The following is a 25,979-nucleotide window of genomic DNA, read 5'->3' as shown; positions in this document are numbered from 1 at the left end:
AAAAGTCTACTTCATTCCCAACCTTGTTTGTCTCTTTCATAGGTTCTGTACATAAGATCAAGCAGAGCCCTCTGCATAGGAAAGTGTTTTGTTTGCAGACGTCAACTGCTTCTCTGTGATGGTGCACAATATTAAACATGTCCTCCTTTATGAAAGGGAGGGTGAATTTACACATGCAAAGTAGCCACTGAAAGAGGGAGCAATCCAATGAAAAAGTGACCTTTTTGTCTGCAGGAAGACATACCTTTATTAAAATTAGATGCAGGAAGGAACATAGGAGGTCCTCCTGGCCGGTGCTACCTGTTCTGCCCTTGTGTACCTGGAGGCTATCAGGGCTGGGATACAGCACAGCATCACAGCTTTCTGTAAGATGCTGCTACCTGCCTACCACTAATCTGCCTTTGAGTTTCATTTCACTTCCAAACTCACTTTCTATAAGCGTCCAAGCTGCGACACCCGTATATTTTTCAGTTGTGATGTTTTTGGAGGAAGACCGAGACAGCCCAGCAAGACAGGCTTGTGACAAGACACGTTTTGCAATGGCCTCCTATCCACCTAGTCCATTAGTGCAAGCACAGAGGCTGGAAGTAAGTTCAGACTGGATGCTTCCGAGTTAAAACACAGGTAAGGCTGAGGACACGTTACATCTCATTATCCCCAAGAGGAAGTGGGGGAACCAGGCATACAAAAGACAGAAGGGATCCCAGCGTACCCTTAATCTATAAATATTTAAGTAGTCCCTCCTCCCCCTCTCCTCAACAACATATGCCAGTGTCTCCTTCAGCTCATAAAAGCCAATTCCCTCCTGCTGTTTCTGAGCACCAGAAGTCTCAGAGTGGTGATTAGTGGATTACGTGCATCTCAGGGACTGACTCCAATCACTTTCCCCTCGCAAATTGCTCAACTTCAATGCAGCATCACAGAGCAGAGTGGGCTTTGTCACTGGGGCCTGGTCCTCATTATGACCAGGAGACTTCAGGAGTTTGTTTACATGGCTGGAACATCATCCTCCTGGGCAGCTAATCAGCCTTTCCCCAGGGTTTCTGCTTTTTGAATACTTAAGAGTAATCACTACCAGCTAGCTACACCCAGAGTAGCATCTAAGCAATTTCACCAAGTCAACTAACAACAGATTGAGGTAATATTAGCCCCCTTCATATGAAGACAAGTGCTCTCCAAACAAGGATGCTGGAGCTTAGCACCACTCAATAAATCAGAGCAACATCCTGGAAAGCTTGCCATTAGTTCTGAGCCATTAATTTTTGCTGGGTCTTTGACACAACTGTTTGAGAGCACTATAACCTGCTCTCTGAAAGTTAAATTATAAAGAGCAACTTCCCTGAAGGTGCTAGTCTACTAACCCACTTAAGTCCTTGGCTAAACACCTAAAATAAATCACTGGAGAGCTGCAAGGCAGAAGGTTTCCTACTGTGCCATATGCAAGAATAAGCCATTCCCTCCCAGAACAAACCCCAGCTGGGAAACCTTTGGCCCTAAGCAATACCTTTACAAGGTATTCCATATAGTACCATGCCAGCCAAGTGAAATGAAATATCTTGCCACATGTAGTTCCATGTAACAACATCTTCCTCTAAAGTCCTTTCCAGTCAGTTTTCTTCCCATTGATTAAGCGCTAAAGAGATTTTAAAAAGTGCTGGAAAGCAAGAAAGCCCAAAAATTTCCAGTCCTGTTTGCACTGGACACCCAAACCCACAGTAATTGTGTTCTTTGAGGGTCGCTGTAAGCCTGCACTTTTTAAGAATTTCCATCACAAAATAAATAAATTTTATAAAAAGGAATTGTTTTGCTACCAGTGAGAAAAAACCCTTTCACATCCATTATTTTTCAAAGCAACTGCAAGGTCAGTTGTCAGGCGTATAGGGGAGACCGCTTACCCCTGAGTGATGCTCAGCAGCAGGAACCCGTTTACTCACTAAAGTAAATCAGTACCCCTGCCTTAATTGACCCTTGTCCAAGGCTGCCCAGACCTCTGCTTTGTTATTGCAGGAGTAACTGAAAAGGGGATAGAAATCGTATCAGGAAAAGGCAACATGTCACTTTTGCCTCGAGTTCATCTACAAACATGGCTGCTGGTAAAACTGAATCCACAGACATACTCTTACAGCCATGCTATTCCCTGCCAGAGACAGCCAGCAGCTGGGGTGGGGGCGTGGCGGGGGGTGGCGTTGTTTTTGGCTTTTTCATGGTGGTCCCTAAAATCCTCTCCCACTTTATGGCAAAACAAGCCCCGATCAAACAATGGGCTCAAACCTCAAAGACATTTAGCTGAAGGTCCAAGATGAGAAACTACAGCTGTGATGCGTGCAAGTCTCCTGTCACTCTGGGAAGATGGACTCGAGAGCATCTGCACAACACCAGCTTTCTGCAGCAGGTCTGGCCCCATCCACCCTCCACGCAGCACCGTAACATTGCTCAGACTTTTCAGCACTCTGCGCTTCTGGATGAAGCTGTAATGGGAAATCCTAATTAAAGGCACAGAAGGAAAAAGGCCTTCCAGACAATTAATAATCAACCTAGCGTTAGGCTAAAACCGCGTTTTAATTGGACTGTAATGAGGCAACAATGTATCTCTGATTCCATTCAAAACTGAAAAGCCTGCTTCAGGTAAATGAAACCAGTGTGTTCATAAAGACGGGTAGTTATCAACCTTGTTCCATATGGCACCATAAATTATAAAGAGCAGGTAATGAAGCAGTACCAAAAAGTAAATACTTCACAATACCAATTTCCTTACATCTCTCAGTGGGTGTGTAGTCTCACTGCGATGACCATGAATGTACCCTAAAAGAGCAAACAGTTCAGACCTCCTACCTTTTACTAAAAATATGGAGAGTAGGATTTCTGGGTCTGTTTTTTCCCCTTCCTTAGAGAAATCCTGCATAAGAATAGAACAACTGACTTCCTATCTGTGGGAAGGCTGCCCTACCTGGCCAGATCTCAACCAACCTATTTCTGCCCACAGGCTCACTCTCCTGAGCACGGTTTCACTATGGTCCTGCTACAAGTGGGACAAAAGATCCCAAAGAACCCTGAAATGAGATATAAAAGCTAAATGAGAAAGGCCATTCACTGTTTTTCCTTGGAAACTTCTACTACACTGGGTGAAATAGGAACAAGTGAAATAACTGGAAAGCAAGCTGAGACTGTATAAGCACTACTGGTGTGTCAGGGTGACACAGGCACCACCAACAACTGCATCAAGCAGTACCAGAGACAGATCATAATATCTCTTCATCACCTCTGGAAAAAACTGTCCCTGAATGTAGCACAACTTCTAAAAAAAATCCAACCACATCTTTTCACTTCTGTTCCTCACCCATCTCCCAATTCCCTACCTTGCCTGATGCAGAATTCCAGAACAAAACCCCAGTTATACCAAAGACATTCATCAGCCTTCCAAACCAAACCAATTTCAACACACAGCTGCGGCTCCTTTTTTTTTTTTTTTTTTTTTTTTTTTTAAATACCTTCTCCAAATGGTCAAAGTGCAAAGGCAACTCTTTCCAAAGCTGCACTTACACACACAACCATCGCTAAGGATAGAAGAGTGACTGTATTCTTAGGTTTTTATCTTTGCATCCATCTCTCTCTTCTGCAAACAAGTCTGGTTTTCAAAATCATCAGCCTCAGCCAAGAGAAAGCGCTATCTCCAATAATAATCCACCAAATTATATTCATGCACTAATACGGAGTGAAAATAATTTCTTTAACAAGGAAAATCGCAACCATCACCCTACTGGGTCAAACATATTAACACACATTCCTCCAGTTTTTCCAACAGAAAATGCATCTTATTCACCACCTTCTCTGTCTTGTCTTGCATCTTTTGTGGTCTAAACACACTATCAGCATGTTTACAGCTACAGTCAGTTTTCCAACTGTAAATAAGACCTCTAATTTCATTAGTCAACTAATAGTGTAAGAAAGCATAGCCTCTTTTGTACTAATCACATTCTCATTACCACTTAATGCTGTCCACACCAAGCAGTCATACTGTTTATGCCAATGAAGTGAATGACTGTCAGAAGAACAGGTGGGATACCACACACAGCACAGAAACAGATAAAGGTGCTATCCCTGCTCCTGGTCTGAAAGCGTTTTATCAGAGGTGAACTTTAAAGAGTACCGCTTGCAAAAAGTCATATAGGCTGCTGACTTACAGCTCGGATGCAGGTAGTGACTAACTCAGACTAAGTCACTGTCAGAAGCACAAGACGTTCTCTCTGCAGATGGGATACAAAAAGAGTTACAAAATACTCAAACACAGCACCAAACTCCTGGATGGCAACTCAAATTGGCTTTGATCTCTCACCATCAATGTATCGGTGATGCAATACCATGTTTCATTTTAGCCACAAGGGTAAATAACACCAAGCTCCAGCACAAACCTTGCTTAGGAAAACTCCTCAGCAGCTGTGAGTTCAGCAGCAAAAGAGGGTCTCCACCCTCCTATCTGGGCCAGGGTATGCATTCCTGCAGTCAGTACATAAACAGTAGGTAGACCAAGAAAGAAAGAGCACAAGCTGAATCTAGAAAGAAAAAGCCTCAATAACTCAGCTCAGAAAGCTCCTTTACTGTAAGACATGAATATATGTGAGACTGTTTTTATTACTATTATTATTTGCAGGCTTAACTAAATTGTCATTTAAATAACATATTGCAAGGTAAACTGCCACCTGCTCCTGCCAGATGTTCTGCAAATCTTTAGTACCACTTCAAGCATGCTACAGTACTGAAGGAAGTAGAAGACTGGACCCCAAAGGTATTTATCTCCCCAGTCTCCTACTGGGCTATAAGGAGATTTCTATTATGCCGACTCATCATCAAAATAATAAGGACCATGCTCCAATTAGTTATGTAAATGAGAGCATACAATAGCATGCTTTTATTATTCCAAGGATCCGAATGTGTATAAACATGCTGGGATACGTATGGCAATGCTCCCTTGTAACTCCATTTCCATTTGATAGGAGAATGAGTCTTGAATGGGCTTTGTTTCTGCTTTCACTATGTTTTTGAAAATAAATGAAAACTTTCTCTTCCCTTAATACTGGCACAACTCCTCTAATTATAAATAGAAAAGTGCTCTGATATCCTCTCCCATTTGAGTGAGTCCCCATTCTGCAATACTTCCACTGAAGCACTGGCATGAGACTGTCCCGTTTGACGTCTTCCACACCAGGATGTGCTGTGAAAGAGCCTTGTTGCATCTAGAGACATGAACCGTTGAGTATCTGGTCTCTAATTAAGATTCTGCCGTGAAATTATCCAAAATATCTAAAAGTGAGCACCAGCAGATGAAATTAAAGTCTTTTCCTGCCTGTTTCTCCACAAGCAGTCCTGCAAGTGTAGGCAAATCCTCAAAGCAAATGAACACTAGATTGATAGAAAAGGAAAAAGCACCCAACGCTCAATACGTTTCAGAGGGAGAAGCATCTTGTGTTGCCACCACGCACCCTGCCGCTGCGCTGTTTCGCCAGGCTCACTCACCCACCTGACTGTGGCCCAGTTACACTGTCAGGAGGAGGTCTGTCTTCTCCTTTGGTGCAGCACCCTGCCAAGAAGCATATTCCCAGTAAGCTGGCTGGACATCTCCAACAGCGGCCCAATGCAAACTGTACGTGGCAGAGACACGTACAAAAACTTGCCAAGCCATTAAGTTTCACAAACCTTTTTTGCATACAACACCCATTTCTTTCAGCACTTCTAAGCAACAAACAACCTCAGCCCTACAGCCAGCAGCTAGTGGAACTTGCAGCTTACATTTGTTACAACAGCCACAAGTGTCTTCTTTTGTAAGGTGCCATCAGCTGGAAGGAGGTAACTCCTTGCCTGCTGGTAAACAGATGGGACCTCTACGCCCTGCCCCGCAGGCAGAAGGATGTCCATAAATGAAAAAATGATAAAGATAAGTAGGGAAAGGCGACAAGAAAGCCAGGGAATAGAAGACTGGAACCCATCACACAGCATTTGCACATGGTTATAAGCCAACCTTCCCATTGTCCCTCTGCCCATGCCACTGCGCCTCACAGGAGGCTCTCCCTTCTCTCCCTGTGCAAGTGGGCATCGCCCACTTGCTTCAGTCCCGGCCACCCATTAAGATCCTCCTGGAGCTCCCGCAGCACTGTCAGTCTCTGTGGGTCCCTTCACCGCTGTGATGAAAGGCAGAAAATTCAGGGTACTTGAGAGTTCTGAAATTGCCTTCCTCATGTCCCCTCAGGCTGAGTGTGGAGCCCATCTGCCTTGGATTTCCACCGCCACACAGAGGTCCATAGTGTACAAAATGAAGTAGCTAACAAACTAGAAAGGCCTGTCAGAACACAAAAAGGCTGTCAAGATATACAGCTTTTCCCCCACATGTGACATTTTACTTGCAAAATGAACTGTCAGCGGCCAAACATTCTGCCATTTTAATGACTTCACTTTACTTCAAGCAACTCACCTTCATAACAAGAAAGGGTTTTCTGCTCAGGGGCTTTAGAGAGGAAGGATGGCTTTACCATCAGAGGTACAGCATGGATTATCAATTAAAACAAGGATATTCAAGTCTAGTTTCCAAGTATTGTTTCCTTACTGAAAACATCCCTTAGTTGTTTTTTCTACCGAGATCTCAAGCCATGAAAATCTGAGCCTACATTTTACTGCAAAAACTTGCACCTGCAAGTGTAAAATTGTTTCAGCTTCAGCTTCCGGACACAGCCTTGTATACAATCATTTTATCGCAGGTTTATGTATCTTTACTGAAGAGCTTTTTATTACCCAAGTCCCAATGCATCTGGCTGCTATTCCAACCTCTCCTCAGCTTTCTCCCTCCTTAATTTCAACAGAGTGAGCATGCAGCTTACCCAGGAGCAATCTCATTTGGTTTTTTGGTCTTTTCCACAGTTTTCTTCAAGTTCTCTTAAGTTTCATGTGACTAGTAGAAGAGCTAGTCCCAGAACCACACGTATCCTTTAAAAAAATCAGTCACAAACCTTTTTAGGCACAGAAATACAGAAACCCTCTAGCTGTTAATTCCATAGTGCCTTGCAAGAACTCTAACAGCATCTTTAGCCAGAGCATTGCTCACCTCTAGCTAATGCTTACTGTGAGTGCCGATTCTTTTTCCAAGTCACTGCTTTTCAGAAAGACTCTCCCACAGCACAGGCAGGGCCTGCACTCTTTGCTTTCTGACGTGCAGCTTTGTACTTTGCCACACGAAGAAGGAAATTGTTTCCTCCCATCATAAAACCCATGTGGCTCTGCATCAGCAAGAGGCCACTTCTGCCACTGACCATTCCAGACACCTTTGTGCCATCGCTAAGAGTTGCAGTGTCTCTTCTTCTTATGTCAGTAATAAAGAATACTGAGGTATAGCAGTGCAGAACTAAAAAGCTGTTCCTGCAGGGTACCCTAAGAGTCACAACTGCTCAACACCAATAACCTGGTTACAGTTACATTTTAAGGCTTCACACTTAGCAAGTTTTTAATCCATTTAATAATGTGTTGTGCGATAAATTTGCATCGTTTCGGTTTCTTAATCAAAATATCATTCAGTACCAAGAGAAGTCTATCAGCCAGACTCATAATCTCATCAAAAAAGATATCAAGTTCATTTGACAAGATCTATTTTCCATAAGGCCAGGTTGATTGACATTAATTATATTCAATACTTGTTTCTGCCCCAGACTGCCTGCGAGTGGGTGTTGCTTGCTCTTTCCAGGCTTCAATCTTCATCTTTTTAAATGAGCGTATCACTATGTCCTACTTCACAGGAGGTTGCGAGGACGTATCTATTAGTGCTTGCAAATCCCTCGAATGCCATGGCGACCCTTGCAGAAAGCAAAGCAGCAAGCCTTCTGACAATGCTGCCAGGGAGCAGCAGCAAGGAAAGTGGGCTGCACTGGTATCCAGCTAATCTGGTGCCCCATCACAAAATGCCCAACAAACCGAGTGATCCAAAAACTGCTGGAAGAAGCTTAACTACAGGCAGCTAAGAGGACGTCATATTAATTCGTCATAGTTCAGGCCTTGACACCTGCAGATCTACAGTCTTTCCAAAATGCATGTTTTCCTTAAAGAGCTCTGGGTATTCCCAATCAAGTAGTTCTTGCCTCCTTTAAGCTTAAGTGCTCTGGGCCGCACACACATCAAAGACACTGCAGACATTTTTTGAAGAGCTACTAACCATTGCCACTACAATATCAAGCATGCTTTGCAAGTGAGAAGACAATGCTGCTTCACGAAGATGTTAATTAATGAATTGCTGAGTACACTGTTGGGTGAAGTCTTGATTAGGTGGACAGGAAACAGAGTCAACTTTCTCACACTGTGAGGTAAGCCATTTTAAGTCACAAAAACACATCTGGCCTGAGATCACAAGCAAGAATGAGAAGTCTCCTGAAAAAAGCATAAACCCCATTGCCCCAGTTCTGTTTCAGGTACTTAGGATGTTCAATCTCACCATCTAATCTTTGAAAATAATTTTCTTTACTTTTGTGTGACATACTGTTTCTGACTGAGAGACTTGGCTATAATGTGGTCCTGCGTTGAGACACCTGTTGAATTAGTCAGTGACACAGGTAAATAGTGACAGACAACTCATCTCCAATGTAGGCAAGAAATCAGACTGTGAAATTAGTTGATTTCTGTCTCTGTTTTTTTCACTAGTGACAACAAAGCCATGGGAGGAGGACTATCACACTGAAGGGAAAAAAGCTTTACAAATATCTGAAATTAACCTAGTCTCCTCTCTGAGATGCTATCATTGGGTTAAGAAGACTTCTCCTCAGATATATATATATATATATTTAAAGATATATATGTATCAATCCCACAAGCTTCTGTAATGTTCATCTAGGTACAAATCTCATTAACTAGTTAAACAATAGATACCTGCACTGTATGACCCAATGCAGTTCATTTGGTCTCTCTCCTTCAACTACACACTGCAATTGCTACCATCAACTGCACACTATTATTGCTAACTCCTTTGATAACTGTGTGCTATTTCAATTCTCATTCCAATCTGAAAACAGAATAACAGAGGTTGAAGGGGACACAGTTAAAATCTTCTTTTATTAGTATCAATGTACAGGAAAGGAGGAACGGGTTTCATGCTCAGAGACTGTGAGTTTTTGCAGAGATGATTTGAAAAAATGAATCCAAGTGGTCAAACGCACCCCAGACAGAAATTTGAGGTACACTATACACAGAGTAGAATGACACTATTTAAGCGCATTTTTACCAAAAGCGTTTCTTAAGAGTAACAAGAGGACATCCTGGTTACACCTTGTTTCAGATTTTCAGCTGTCTTGATTTATATCAGCACTACCTTCCTGAAGTCATTTTGGCAGAAAACCATCCATGGGACGGTTGGTTCCTAGTTCAGCACAAAGCCCTCACAGGCGCGCTCAGCACAGGGATTTTGCAGACCCTAGTACGTGGAAAAGGGAAAAGAGGCCAAAAGATTTCCCGACCTGACAGGTGGTTTTGGAGCCTACATGCATCTCTAATGGAACAGATAACAAACGCGCCTGCAACAAAAAGAAGGAACGAGCTCCCATCAAAACCGCCTTTGATACCACAAGTCTAATCCGATGGCACCTGTAGCACCAGAAAAGCTTTGCAAGAACATAAGCAGACATTAGAGCAGCCCGTCAGCACTCCCTGCAAGCACGCCTAACCCAAGATGCCTTTTTTTCTAGGCTTTTCATTCCCTTCCTTCCATTGGATTTCCAGTTCCTCCCTTCTCAACCATTTAGTGTGCTTGCCTGGCAGTCAGGAAACGAGGATGGATACAAGCACAGCAGATGAAAGGGCAAAGGCAGAAGAGGGACTCTGAAAAGCCATTTGCACTCCCAGCAGAGAAGACGCGTGTCCGCTCACGCAGGCAGTGACAAATGGCGGGGTTCGGACTCCAGCACAAAAAAGGATATATCTCAATAGGAGGATGTGAACAAGCACATCTTCCACACAATACTTTTTCTAAGGAAGCATCCAATGCAGCTTGCCATGATAACTAAATTTATTATTAACTGTGTATTTCATGATGTTAGTGACAATATGTTAATGTGATTTTTCACGTCCTCCTGCAGTGAACAGATGGCTCCTTTTACTTTACTTTCCACATCAAGTGTGATTATTTCTTGGTGCCAAAAGCCACCTGCCGCTCCCTGGTCTCCAGTCTAATTTTTTATGTTGGTAAAACACAGCAGGACTTGTTATCAGTTGGATGGCATCTTAATAAAAGGAGACATGCCAACATATTGACATCATGTTCAAGGGGAAATTTTAGCCCCATCCTGGCCCCACCCCCAGTTCATAAAAAATAATAAAATGAAACTGGGGGCCGGGGGTGGGGGGGAAGACAGCTAGCCCCCTCCCCTCCCCGGACTCCACCAGTTTCAAGATGCTCAGTCACAATTTTTGGGCCCCGTGCCAAGATGCAGAGTTGGCCTCCTTTTGTTCCCATACCAAGCACCTCAGTCAGGGCTCTGATCTCTCATCCTGTGTAATGATAATTAGCCATAACATATTCAGAAGTCAAATGTAAGCAGGAATACATTAACATTGAGATCAGTGCCGGGGTAATTTTCATTGGGAAAATGACAAAGAAGGACACAAAAATTAAAATACTGGATGCGGAGGTTCTCAGTATCACTTTCAAATAGATGAAGGGTAAACTCATTTGTTTGTCAGTCACGAGCCAGCACTCAACAGACAGCTGTGGTTTACAATAAATAAACAATACGAGTCTGATAAGCTATTGTAGCCCATCTCCATTTCTCCACACACTGCTGGAAACAAAGCAGTATGTGATTCAGATGAAGATACTCAGAGCCAAAAGCAGAAAATTTAGTAAACCCATGTTTGGACACCTGTATAAATAGCCCATTTTTCCAATATGTATCTTGCTTTGACTGCTTTAGGAACAGCAAAGTACTGGACACCGGGCAATTCTGAACAATCATTTCAACAACTGATGAGGCAGGTCTTTCTGAAAACACCACTCTTAAGTCACTCAACATTTCACAGCAAAGACAAACAACTCTACTTTGAAGCAGCCCTTGCACAGAATGAATGCTAGGAACGGCTTGCCTAAGAAACACCACTCGTGTATTTCCTTCAGTATTTATATGCTCCATGACATACAGGAGCAAAAATTAAGACAAATCCTCTGGAGTACCTCATTATTTCCAACTTAAAAACTTAAGAGCTGCACCCAAGAGTTGTTACAGGTCCAGAGCTGTTCAAATGTGCTGTAATGACAAAAAACACTTGGACATCTTAATGAAAACTGTGGTAAAACAACAGTCAGTGAGGACTTCACTAATGCTTGCAAATCGTTGATTCTTCTGCTTAACATCCGCATACTCGTAACTGCAGTTCACAGCTGTAGCTGCTCTATCAGTAGCCAGGCATCTGTTATTCAGTACTACTTACACCTAGAAAACAACTTTTTCCTCTGATCTGTTTACCTCCAAAAATAGACAAACTGTATTTTGTAACAGACTGTCTATTCCATCATCCTATACATAATAATTCATGAGTAATTACTATTATGCAATCAGTAGTGTGCAACTACTATGCAATCAGTGTGACAGATTTAACAGTTCAGCTGGTAGGTCCCTGTACCGCTCAAAGCCCAAGCTGAGTAAAAACTGGGATAAGAAGTTATTCTGTGGAGTAAAATGTAGAAAAGAAAACACTTAACTCTATGCCAAAAAAAGCAGCCATGAAACTTATGGTAAGATAGGCCTTTCGCATCGCATAGTTACAGAAATGCTTGCATATCGCTAAGTGTGTGTTTCATTACATGTTCCTTCATTCAACCACTGAATTGCAAGGAAGTTAGTTTCAGTTTTTTGGTTTTGTTGGGGTTTCATGTTTGGTTTTGTTGGTGTTTCTATAGTTTGGGTGTGTGTGTGTTTGTTTTGGTTTGTTTGTTGTTTTCTTTTGTTGCTTGGGTTTGTTGTTTTTACACAAAAAATGTTCCTCATCTTCAACATTAGGAAGGGGCTACCACTGAAACTAAGTCAACAGAATAAAAGAAACATCAACCCCATTAGTTATTCATTGGCAATTACATCTGCTGTACAAAGGGAAAAACATTCCCTCTTCTTCCATTTCCTAAAAAAAAAAATAATAATCTTACACGTTACCAGAAACTTCCAATAAAACATATGTTTTACGTACAAAAATCTTTCTTGTTTTTTGAGCCACCCTCCTGTCTCATCTCCTGTTCATTTTGTCTCCTCTCATAAAGCTAAGCTTCCTGCTCCCACCTGCTGCTTTAACAAGTCATTAGGAAGAACTGAAAGCTTTGTCTTCAGTCAGCCCATGTCAACCTAGGCCACCAGAGCAGACAAGCTCCCTCCCTGGAAGTCATCCATGTTAAAAGACCTGATGAGACTTGTTGGCTCTTGGCTATGAAAATGTGTGAGGCAGAGCACTCCAACAACCTTATATTGCCCATCACTGATGCATGAAGATTTTGGGAGGAATAATGAGATTTTAGACTCCGTATTAGCGTTGCCTGGTGCAATCGATGCTATTGCACCCAGTCAGCCCCAACAGCATGGCTTGGCAGGTCTCAGCTGATATGATGGACTGACACTAACTTCCTGCACTGCCTTGCCTCCTGACAAAAGGCACATGGAAGGAATGCCATGAACGGTCGCTGGTGGGGCTTTCGTTCCTTCACTGCGTGACTCGTGAAAACGACAGTCTTTTTTTACCCCCTAATGAACTCCCATCAGAGTTCATGTACCTTTCATAATCATACAGCTTGACCTCTGTATTTCCCTCTTCACTGGGTTCACAGCAGGAGTCCTCTATCATTTAGAGTGTCTTCATGCTGCAGTATTGTCTCTTTAGCGATTCAAACAACTGAGCATCAGTAAGCCACCCTCTATTCTCAGTACTCCTTACAAAAAATAAAATAAAATAAAATAAAAAAAATCTGAAACTATTTGATAATGTTTTGGTCTTAGATTTTAAAATACATGGCAGTTTAGGCTCTCCTTATATTTTATCTTCATTTTGACATACTAACACATTGCTTGTCTTGAATGCAACTTTCATTTAGTGAGGACAAAACAAAACGCCTTTGTGAGATCCCCTTGATCCTTACTCCCTTCCCAGCCGTAGCTAGGAACGCATCATTGTGTGACGGGACCAACATGGTAAGTGGTAAAATATCATCAGCACTTTGTGACTAAATACTCAGAGCAAGCACCCAGAAAGGAAAACGCAACAGAAGAGAATTTTCTTTCTAGTATTTGAGAAAGAAGTAATCGAACATCCCACTTTCCCCTGATAAACTATCTGAAAACCAGATCCTTTAATTTATATCCCCACATTGCTTTCCAAGTTGCATCCTCCTCTTACAGTAAAAGTCTAAAAAATGACTCAATGAGATTTTTCAACAAATTAATCTGGCTCAATTTCATTCTAGAGTAGTGTTTTTACCTAAGACACTGACTCCATTAATCCTTTCAATATAGAAGCACAAGGGTAAAGCTCTTGAAATTGTCCATTTCTCACAGCTCATTTACATTTCTGGGAGAGAATCAAAGCAGCAGCACCCTAGAACTCACCTTGCTTTCCCCTCCACAGCTCCTCTGGGTCTATCTAACATGAATCCAAACCAAGGGACTTGAACCTTTCACAGTCACTGTGTTCCACAGAGAATATTCGTACCACTCACCCAAAGTCTGTAGCTTAGGTGCTTTTCAATCTTCCCCTACCTGTGTCTCACCACACAACCAAATGAACTCAATAGGGAGCTTTACTCTGGAATTTTTGGTCCTCTTGAGTCACAACAGTTTTCAATTTATAATGTGTGAAATCCAATACAACGGATCAGAAAAAAACCCATTTCATTAAACTCCCAAATAGTTTAAATTCACCTGTCTGCAGCTTTTCTACTTGCTTCCTAAGATGAGGAGACTTTAAGATGTGCTGGAGCACCACATTCACTTTACCTGAATATAAGCAGCATGAACAATGGGATTACACCTAGCGACTCCTGAAAGACAAGCAAGAATCTATAGTAGGAATGGAGCACGTGTTGGAAAGTAATATCTCGTCATACTTGAAAGAGTTCATGTGATGAAGAACACACTGGCCTTCATTAACTGAATGGCACACAGCCATACTCAACCAAGCAAAAAACCGAGCTTCTGAATGCACAGCTTTTCCACTCCATCGTGTGGACGAGCAGAGCCATTAGGTTTTGCTATCAAAAAGATGTGGAGCAACAACAACAAAAAAAGGAAATCTCAAATATATACGAAATAAAACTATGGCTAAAGATAGCACACTAGCATTCTCTTCCTAGTAGCATGACTGTATGCACATTGCCCTTCCAAGAAACCAGCTTCTTCAATTATGACAAAGTGCTAGCTATGACATACCTCACAATTTCAACTAATACTACACAGCAGTGAATTTGCCACCAGTCCACAAGAACAAAAGCATTCACTTTCTTTTCTTTGATGGCAGCGATTCAACAAGATAACCAAGCACATGCTTAAGGCTGGGAGCAGCTCCCCAGCACTCAGGCCAGGGTTGCAGCTGGTCCTGCCACCATCGCCCAAGGAGGGATCCTGCCCCTGCCTTTCACAGGCATGGTACCCATCTCTTCAACCAGCTGAAGCTAGCAAGCAAGTTATAGATTGCTGCAAATAAAGGCAAATCCTTGGAGTTGCATTCACATCATCTGTGGCTGAACACGGTGTACAGCTATACACTAACATGGCCTGACATTCAAAGTTAAAAAGGGATGGTTGGACAGGAGTTGGGAATTGCATGAGTTTCCGCGCCCCACCCCCCCCCACCCCCAACTTGTGTTTTATCAGTAGCTGATTCTCAAAACTGCATGGCACTCTGTGCATCTGTGTCTGATAGAAGGATTAAGCTTGTCATTAGGAGTCATTTTGGTGGCTGAAAATGCAATCTCTCTCCTGATAATGTGTAGTATCATTTAAAACAAATTAATTTCTCATTTCTTGCTGCTGGTCATAATTCTCAGCATGGGACACATCACAAATGACCTTAAGGATGGACATACAATAATCATTAGCAAATCAGAAAAACACAGCAACTAAAAAACAACCCAAAACCATTACAGGCATATTTTTTTCCTCTCAATTCCTGCAGTTTTTGAAGCTCATTTTCATAATATAACTCATCTGATACCAGCAAATTACAGCCCTCTCTTCCTCCTTTAGGCAACTACATTGCCTCTGTATATTCTATTATAAAATTGGTTAATTAATAATTTCTCTATATTGCCACTAAGCAGAACTACAGTTAAATTATGATGATGGTGCCTCATTACATGCACATTCCGAGACACCAAGTGATCATTTAATGTCAGTGCGTGTTGTCTGCATGTGTGCTGATCACTAGGCAGGACCACGCTTTTCCCTTGTCACATTCTCCTGGGCTGCTCTTTCAATTTTTTTCAAAGTCAAACTCGGTGGATGGAGAAAGAAGGGTCACAAGGGGTAGTGTGGAAAAAAGATGAACGCTAACTGAAATACAGGTTAGGTGTGGGAGCACAAGCGGAGCCCACAGCTTGTTAGCTGAACTGAAGGACAAGGTGTACTGTGCAAATCTCATTAGGAATTTCTGCAGGAGCCTAGCTCGAGTCTTTGGTTTCACCTACAGGCACAGGGAATACTACAGCTGTTACAGACTCTCTCTTCTCTCAAGAAGTAAAAGTTACTGTGAGATCAACCAAATAAATCAGCTCCTGTGAGGACCAGGCTGCTTTGAATCCTCCAGCTCTCTGAGCATGGCTCTGACGCTTGTGTTATCATTTTGATATTAATGCACATAATCCCCTGGGAGTAAGCAATTGTTTGTCTGAGTAAGCCCATGCATAAGACTAAACATTAAATTAAACTATCATCCATCTAGATGCAACATTATGCAGCCACTATATGTGTTAGATATTGAAAATTTGTTGCTGCTGCTTTTTTTTTTTTTTTTTTTTTTTTAATCATGCAGCCTAATAAGATCCCTATGAGTAATCTCTCTACTGAGGTCTAAAGCAAATACGATCGCAACTCGGTCAGTCACCTACTTTAACCTCCTGTTGAAATTACAGCCACACAATCTTTTCTGATTGTTTCAATCAAAACAAAATGAATAAACTTAACCTGGGGAATATTTAAATATCCACTTCAGTTTCCAGTAAAACCTTTACCATGTGATTTATACGAGCACTGGAGAAATTGCCTGCAGTGCTTGGCCTCTGTGTTTAGCATACATTATAGTCCATTACTACCCTAGCAGCTCCGGATGCTATTTTTTATTTTTCACACACACATATATACATATTTTAGCTCTAAAGCAGCGTTTGCCACTGGTGGATTGGTAAGCATATCTTACTACTGGGTTGGTGAGAACTAAGACTTATTAGGAAACCTATCTAGACACCTGAACATCTTCCAAAGTCATTGGAGGCAAATGGAGAGGGTAACTCTTAGAGTTCCACCCTTCAGGTGTGGTGTGTCTTAAACAAACCAGTTCAGCTGGTCATGTGTCACCAGCCTCAGCTCCTACCACCACTTCAATGAGAAAAATGTTCTGGTATTTCCCACTCCTCTTTTTTTCCACCTCTTGTTTCCTTGCCCACGCAGCAATATGCAGAAAGCTGTGTCCCCTCCTCACACGGCAAATCAACCCTTCCTACAGCATTTGGGCAGCAGTAGGAGAAATGGCAGGGCCCAGATATGATTCTGCATTCCAAATATATCATATGGATCACATGAAGCTGATTCTGGCCTAAGTTACTATTAACACACCCAGTTAACCAGCACACAAACAATACAGAAACCTCTCTGACAAATTTCAAGCTCTCAGAGCTGTCAATTTTTCTTAGAGCAACTCTACCTGTAGCATTAACTTCACATCAGGATGAAGCAAAGTCTGGGTACAAATCATTCTCAAGTGTCTACTGCACAATTAAACTAACATTGATGAGTTAAAGGACTGAAAACTAGCTCCTGTGCTTCAAAAGAAGGGCCGGCAGTACTATGCTATGTACCTACAGTGTCATCCAGTGTCTCTTGTTATAAACCCATGCGAGTATAACAAACACAAGCACAGTTTCACCCTTCTAGTAGTGCTATGTTGTAAGGAAGAGGCAGTACACAATTTCCCTCAAGTCTTCCCGCCAGTTTCCTGTGGCCTTAACCATTTTGTCTTAATGCCCAGACAGCCCCTTACTCCCATGCAGAGATGTCCTCCTTTGCAAGGGCATGCCACTGACTCCCTCCTTTCAGCCAGCACACCGAGCTCCACATTGTGGAGCCCTGACAGAGGACTGCTCTTCAGTAGCACTGCAGAAGGTCCAAAAAAACCAAAACCCCAACCCCACAAACGTTTCAGGTTTCGCAAACCTGTCTGTGCTTTCCTACAGCCCAAGGATCACCCTTTCCTAGCACAGTAACCAAGTAATTATGTGATCCATTATCCCTCCATAGGTGATGGTCATCTTTCCATCATCCTCAGACATATCCTTTAGCTGAAACTGATCTTTTTCTCAATCATTACCACAAGCTCTAGAAACAGTTTTCCTTTGGCACTAGTTGATAACAAGCACCACCTCAGACCCTCACGCGCACACTGCAGGGTCTAAGAGACAAACTCTAAGTACAAGGGGCGTATTTTATTTAAAGTTGCCATTAAAACATCCTCAGTTATTAGCATATTGCATGATGCAGAATACACACTCCCATTACTAGTAATACTATACAGATATGCTAACAAAACCATACAGGTATGTGTGTACGCATGTACAAACACACCCATTCCAGCCTGCAATTACACCCTGTGTAACTGTTTCCTAGCTATGAAAACAGCGCTTGTTTTCAGCTGCAAACATATACCTAACCAGAAATCCTGATTAAGATGTATTTCTAGATCATTGAGCATCGATTTGTGTTTCATTGCTCCTTAAAGGTGCTCTGGTGGCACACAGCTGCCCAGATTTCCACTGGACACGCTGTAGGGCATAATCTGCTCCCGGATCACCACCTTTACAAACCACAACAATCAGGACCCCCAAGTTTGCAATGAGCGAGGTCAGTCCAGTTCACAGTAAAAACCTCAGGAGCTCTCAACGAACCAGAAACTCTTGTCTCCAGGAGGAAAAACATCTCATGACTTTGGTGCCTCAGATGACTCTCCACATACATGCACAAACAAGTTTGCTTATCCTCAGTATAGCCACGTGGTGCAGCAATGGGGCATTGTGTTTATTTACATCTAACGCCAGAAGAAGATGGGTAGTTCATGACTACTCAGGTGAGCAGTAAAAAATGTATCCTCAAATGTCTCTAATTTGCAGAGCTCTAAAGGAGACAATGCAACAATTTCAAGAGACTCCATCTCATCCATAACAGGAAAGGTGTGAAAAGCCAAAGGAGACCTCAAGGTTCACATTTCCAAGAGCTGTTCTGATCTATTTAACAATCATTTCTCTCTAGTCCATTAACATCAGTATTGGAATCAGCAAAAAAGCAAATAGTTACATAGTAAATAGTTAAAATAGCCTCATGAAAGCACTCTGGCAACATCCCGCTGGTTGCTTTGTCCAACAAATTTCCAGGGAAATAAGCCTTCTCACTTGAGGGCTAGGCACTACTTATAACTTCTTTTTTTGTAATCATAGTTTCTTGTTTCTTCTGAAAACCCAGTTCAAAGAATCACGGTCATCTGAACCCTGAACTGAAGCGTATCACCCAATTTATAAGCCCAGTAAAACTGACGCATCCCATGATACACCAAATTGCAAATACTTACAGTGAAGGTCCACACAGACAATAACGCAACCTTTTTCTGGGCAAACACTTGAAATATTTTCTTAAATACCAGTTCAAGGTACATCAGTTACAGGGAGTATCTTGGATCTGTCTCTGCCAGACTCCCAGGAATTATTTGGGATGAAATACCCTCTTTTCCTTTTCTCCTAACTGTTTAAGACTGTTAGCTCTTTTGGGCAGAAACAGTTTCCCTTGTGCACTCAAAAATTGTAAGCCCTTTATCTCAACTGGGTTTTCAGGTCAAACTGTTAACATCATCTAGTCAAAAAATGTCCCCGATAAACCATGCCTCATCACAGTGTAACATCCTCAAAGAAAAGAAAATGAGCAGAACAGTGACACCCTTATCGGGAGCATTTAACTTCTAAGAGAGAGGAGAGCAGCTACTGTCCTGCACAGTGGCTCAAGTTCACAAATCCATGCTGAGCTGCAATTTGCTCCTTGAGCACTAACCTGTCAGTTCAGTACGGGAAGTGTGAAGTCTCCAAAAGAATGTTTTGAGTGAAAGAGTAAGATACATCTGTAGTGGTCAGCCACATCACATCAAGTAACCGTGACAAGTCACTGGGACACCAGGTTAGTGCATTAGCCTCAGCTTTCAGCTCAGATAAGTGCAAGATGAAAACTCACCAGTAGCTCAGTGCTCCAGTTGCCTGCAGAAATTCCAACAACATTAACATGAGCCCACCCAAGGGCTATTCAGGGTTCTCTCTGCGTTTAGATGTACATCTAAACCTGAGACACACTTACAGATGAGAGCCTTTTAAAGAAAAAAACGACTGCAGAGAGAGTAGCAAGACTTAAAGCCATAGGAAAGGATTTCACGTTTAACTAGGGATTTTACCTCCCTGTGGACTTGTCTACAGTTCAGGCCAGAGCATACAGTAGGAACACCTGTACCACCTCAGGTATCAGAAGCCATTAGCAGGGAAAGTTAGTACATGGGAAACTGTACTGCTAAAACCATTCCGTGCCCAATATACTTCAAATAGCCAAAGCATTGCCTATAATTACAATCACACTTATCTTCGCCATCATAAACAGAGATTATCCTTCGTGTTGGCATATTGCCCAATTGTTGACAAATCACCACTAATGTAAACCCAACACAAACTCAAAGACAGAAGAGCCAATATAGAGAAATAAGCAAGGGACAGTGAGTAACCTGGTTTCCTATTCAGTGACCTAGTACAAGTAGATATTAGGGTCAGAATATATCTCATCAATATAACACTCAGTCAAAACTTGCATGAAGAATTCACCACAGATCAAAACGCAAAGATTTTTTCAGCCCATCATATTCAAGGATGTTGAAACCATCACAAGCCAGCCATTTCCCACTATTATTAAGCAAGATGAACAACAACAACAAAAGACGTCAGAACTGCAGGATCTTAGCCTTATGGCTAAGGCTGCTTCAGAGCTTGGAGGATGTTCTGACAGTTCCTTAATGCACAAAGCCTAAGTGGAAATATACTGGGCGAAACCTGAGGTAACTCTATTCAAACACACCACGACAGTACTGCATTTCAAACGGAACTTGATGGCTCTATGGTACCAACCACCTCTGCAAGGTCAGAAACCTGGCTGAAAAACTCTGTAAGTAATACTGCCTGCCCTATTATACTTAAGCAAGTAGTGCATCATCAAGAACACTGCTGTGCTCGGATCCCAGCTGAAAAAAAGCACAGGAATATAAATTAACCTACCCCAATCAAAATACTTCATTTTCTGAGCAAATCGGAGGCAGGGGAGATGGCAGAAGTGTAAAACATCTATTATCCATAGACTGGGGGGGTGTGGGGGGGTGGTAGGTACACAAACACTGAATATTCAGTGGAAGGGGGACCCTTTTTGTGAAACTGTTTAAGTCAGAAAACATGCAACTGGGCAGCCAGGTCTCACCCACATCTCAGCTCCCAGTAGTAAAGCTCAAGCATCCATTCTGCATGACTGCACTGGGATGCACCCCCTTTGTCGTTTCTCTCTCTGTAGAAACAGAGCAACTGAACACCCTGCTTCACACTGCAGGAACAAACCTCTTCAGGAAATCATACCATAAACAAGGAGAAACTCTTCTAAAAAAATTAAAATTAAGTACATGCTGAACATTAAGATTCTGCATTTATTTCAAAGCTTAGTGGATAATGCTGCTTCTTTCTTAGAATTTTTTTGTTGTTTGCAGTGTGATTAGTCTCTTTTCTTAGATCACATTTACTTTAGCAGCACCTTCCATCTTCTGGAAAGTCAGGAAGAAGGCATAGGTTAAGTTAAACCTTTGGTCAGACCTGCAGCTTCAATCAAGTGACCAGTTTCTGTGCTCACCCACTGCTTTCTCCCCTTCGTGTCCATTTGCCAGCAACTCCTAACTCAGAGGTAAGCCCTGGTACTTTTCCTCTTGCTACAAACTATTACTCAGGACAAATGAAAATATTACTTAGTATGAATAAATATATTGTTCTTTCCCTTCTGCCATTCTTTAAGGGATCTGTCAAATGCAAACATGTAGATTACATGATTACTCCAAGCCTAGTTACTTATGTCTTCATGAGCAACATACAGCAGAAAGAAAATTGACAACATTGTATAACAACAGCAAGACATTTTCCAATTTCACCTTTAGAAACCTCTTTGGAGTTTGAGAAATCTACACTCTTTTATCTGCTAATTGCTACAAGTGACATTCTGACAGCCTGGTTCTACACACTAAACTCACAGAAATCATATAGCTTGTTGTATTTGTTGGACTGCCAGATATTCAGCAACCCAAAGTTACAGTGGGAGCGAAGCTGAGAATACAGTCCTGCTCACAACTCCCAGCACCTTCACTTCTGCTGTGGCTTCTAGAGCAGGTACACACCACAGGCGGAGCAGTCTGAAATACTCTAAGGGTATATGAAAGCTGGGTTTCATCACATCAGCTACAGGCTGATCACTGACACAGGCTAAAAACAGAAATACACCGGGTTTCTCCCTGTCAGGGAGCATCAAGACAGGTAAGTCATAGGTCACTTCACCACGCCTTTTTTAATTTCCATTTTTAAAATCATTGGTTTTGTTTCACCTTTAACAAATTGTCTCAAATTCAGTTTTCCCACTGCCTGAACATCTTTGAGATATCCTTCAGGGTTTTCTTCTTGTGTGTGTTTTAGGTTCAGGTTTGAGGGAAGATTCCCCACTAGCAACAAAACATCTAATCAATCCTCTGATAAACATATATTTAATTAGCTTTTGCTCCATAAGTACTGTAAACAACTAGCTGTGCATTTATGTCCTTACTCAGGAAAACATGGCTTTGCAATTCTTTGATATTTGCACCTTCTAACTTCCCTATTTGATCCAAAGATCTGTAGAAGCACCAAAAGCCAAGGTAGGGACCCTTCAGTCAAATCGCTGCTCCTGTTACTTCTTTCCTCCTTGCAGGACATGGATCCAGGCAGCCAAACAAAGGTCAGCGGACAAACCCCGACTCCCTCTGCACCGGGCCCAAATTGGCTTCAACCACCAACAGGGCTGATGACAAATGAGAAGCCAGGCTTCCAGCTGAATTTCAGTTTAGTTATTTTTGTTTTAATGTATGTGTGAATCAATTAATCCTGTCATAGAAGGGCATCGTAAACTGTGTGCCAGAGTTAATGAGTCAGACATTATCACATCATTACACCAGCTGGCATAATGTAGCATGTGTTGTTTGTCATAATATACACTGCCATGCTTAACAACCATTAATTGTTTACACGAGCAGTCATATTTTTCTTCAAAGAACCTTCAGCGACTGGTTAATATTTTGAAAGCTTCTTAAGAGAGTAACTCTTACTAGTGAAAGATAAAAATCACCCCCCTCTTTCATGAAGCTAAACGGAACGGATTTACACATAATGACAACTAAAGCTCTATCTCCTTCATTAAAAAACTGAGAAAACAAAAGCATTCTGATTCCAGCCAGTTCCATGAATTCAATCCCCACTGGTCAACACTGCCATAAATATTAATAGACTAGATGCCAAAGTCCCACTCCGTTTAGCAGGGATTGAGTGCCTTCTTCATTTGCTCGTGCAGATGCTAAGAACAAAGTTTGAGCCGAGTCTCCCTCTGCTCTGGAAGATACCAGAAGAAAGAGGATGGCAGTTAAAAGCCTTACTGGCACAAGACCGACAGAACACTAGAATTAGATGTGCTCTTTGGAGCTGTAAGCCCGTACTACTCGAAAGAGATGCTGGAGATTTCTGTCACTCCTTACATTCATCACCTGTGTTTGTCAGGTGAAAACACAGCAATCAGTCTTACTTTATCATAATAGTTTTTGGCTGCTAGTATTTTCTTGGCTGACTAAAGTCAACATTTGGACACTCTCAGCAACAAATCCAGGTTTACCAGCTTTCTGTGAATTGGATTCAGTCTGCTTCTGGCCAGATTTGTTGGCCATATGGCTTTCCAAAGCCAAAGGCTAATAACATGTTTAAGGCTGAATTTACTACAGCAGCCAGGAACACTGAATTTGACCTGCAGGTACTGCGTATGTCCATTCACACTCACATACACACACAAACTTTTGTGACATTGGAGTTCTGCTTTTAAAGAAATGTCCGCTTGACACAGGCAAGGGAGTATGAAAAAGATTAATAAATCGCTGCTATGGAAAAGAACACCAGCTATAAGGAAGCCTGAAAAACTAAATATAAGGTCCTTTTTGAAAAAAAAAAAAAGAAATATGGAAATATGGAGTATTAATACCTCAAACGACCTTAATGTACTGTTAGTTTGATTTAAGACACTCGTGATTCTGGGAAGTGCTAAAAACAACAGATGCTGCTCTTTTGATGGGAAACATACAATCCTGTTCATTCACCTTATGGAATTAATTTTCACCATCCACCGCTACTCCACATGAAGGGAAGATCAGTACCACAGATGTGGATAAGACGACATTGTGCAGCAGCGAGGTCTCTCCTATATCTTAAACCCCATGTGCCAGTCAGCTCATACCCATGGCTACTTAGAAACCACTCTGAATACTCTGCCCTCTCAGATTCACACCTAAGTAAGACCTGATTCAACAAAGCACTTGGACATATGCTAGTCTTGAAGCATCTGAGTAGTCCGCTAAAGTCATATGCTTACAAAGAGAAGCATGAGTTACCTTCTGCTCACATCTCTATAGCCTGTAGCTAACACACAGTAACAGAGTTCACGATTTGTCTCTACCATCTTTCTGCATCTTCAATCTTAACATTAAGCCTAATGAGCTTTTACGTGAGCATATTTCCTTTTTGACAAGCAGAAAATCAATATCTTGCTGCACAGATATAAACACTGACTGACCTATGTATAGGTAAAAGCAGTTATTTCTGGCTTGGCATCAGTATTTAATACCCTGTTCTATCAACCTTCAGCCTACTAGGCTGCACTGATGTTTCCAGGTCCTTTCACTCAGGCAGGATCATGTAAAGCTCTGCAAGAGCCTTCACTGATCTGAGGAGCTTCTACGGCTGAAAACTTTTACAGAAGCTACTGCTGAGGAATTTGCTGAAGGACCAATTTACTGAAACACTGTACATTGGCAAAATCACTTCAAAAACATGGCAAATTCTGCCTCCCCAAACATCTTCTTCAGCCTTTGAGTGCCACCAGGTATTGGCTAGAATTTCAGGATCATGCAGCTCCTGCGCCATCATTGTTTTCATAACCAAAATCAACCCCATTTCTCTAAGTTCCATCTCTCAGCCACAGTTACCAGGGTTTGCATCAAATTCAGGCCACCTACCATAAAAATCTGGATTCCATCTATTTCATGTGGAATAGAAGACAACCTATTGACTGACACTCCTGGTCCTAAAGGGTTACCTGTTCTTGGTTCTGTTATGGACAGAATACACACCTTTCTTTGAGAGACTCATGTTGGTAAGCACAGGGGAGTGGGTCCTTCAAGTGATTTTTAATGTTTTTAAGGAATACACAAGCCATCAAAACCAGCCAACAGTAACACAGATGAGCATGTACCAGAAGAACCCAGCACAGGCCTGGTTCACACTACGTGTGGAGGATGGCAGCAGGAAAGCTATGCAAAGCATCTGCTTTGCACAAATCTTCAAGGAAAAAACCTTTTCCTTGAACAAAGTCAAGTCCGTAAGAAAATTTTCTTTACCCAAGTATTATCCCTCATTTTTTCAGCTCATCCTCCCAGAACAGTGCCATCTTCCTGAAAAATATTACTGAGCTGTCCAACAGAAAGACCTATGGAGACATACATTTAGAGACACACAGCCATTCCTCTGGCACTTTCCTTGCAATTGTGCACAAGCCCCACACTACTCTTCATACAAGGAGACAACAATGGGCCTGGAGATCTGTCCAACAACATCTTCTGTGTGTTCTTACATCATATTATCTAATATGAACTGTCACCAGCAAACATTCACACATGCATGAAAGATATTCCTGTGTTCTGGCACCGCTGTCACGTTTGCCTACGTTCAGGCACCCAGCAGTTGAGCACTTGTGTAACTCTAAGCCCTTTCAAGTGTGGTGGTTTTGGTTTTGTTTTGTTTAAATCTCTGTGCATAGCAGCAGTGCCTGTGCAGAGCCATCGCAAGCAACCTGTCTAACATTTGTGTATCTGCACTTTGTTAAGTAAGTATGATCAGTACATTATTCCTTTCTGTGACCCCTAGAGTTACCTCTGTTCTTTGTAATCCCGATACCTTCTTGAGGACTTCTTCCTTTTTTGGGTTAAATTTCATTTGCTAGATCACACAAAGAATATTTGCCAACTAGCTACTGGAAAAAAAAAAACCAAACCAACCCAGCCTGTTTTCCCTGTCCTCTAAAAAAAATATTTCTATTTATAAAGGCAATTCAGGAACATGCTCAACATTAAGGCAGGCTCTTGTGAAACTATGAAAGGAAGAAGCTCTTTGATTCAGTCGTCTTCTGCAAACAGTGTCACTTAATCCCACTATGTATTTGTCCACTACTACATTTGTTAGTAGTTAAAGAGTTCTTAGACCCAGTTCCACTGGCCTTGTGGTTCCAGAAACATCTGCTCTACTATCAAAACTTTCTAATGTAGAGCAATAGGCTGTTCCGAGACAATTTGCTCTCATGAACATGCAGGCATTCTTCTTCAACTTGGCTGTA

This window comes from Falco naumanni, chromosome 1 (assembly GCF_017639655.2).
Source record: "Falco naumanni isolate bFalNau1 chromosome 1, bFalNau1.pat, whole genome shotgun sequence".
Classification (NCBI taxonomy): Eukaryota; Metazoa; Chordata; class Aves; order Falconiformes; family Falconidae; genus Falco; species Falco naumanni.
This window is presented reverse-complemented; position numbering follows the sequence as displayed.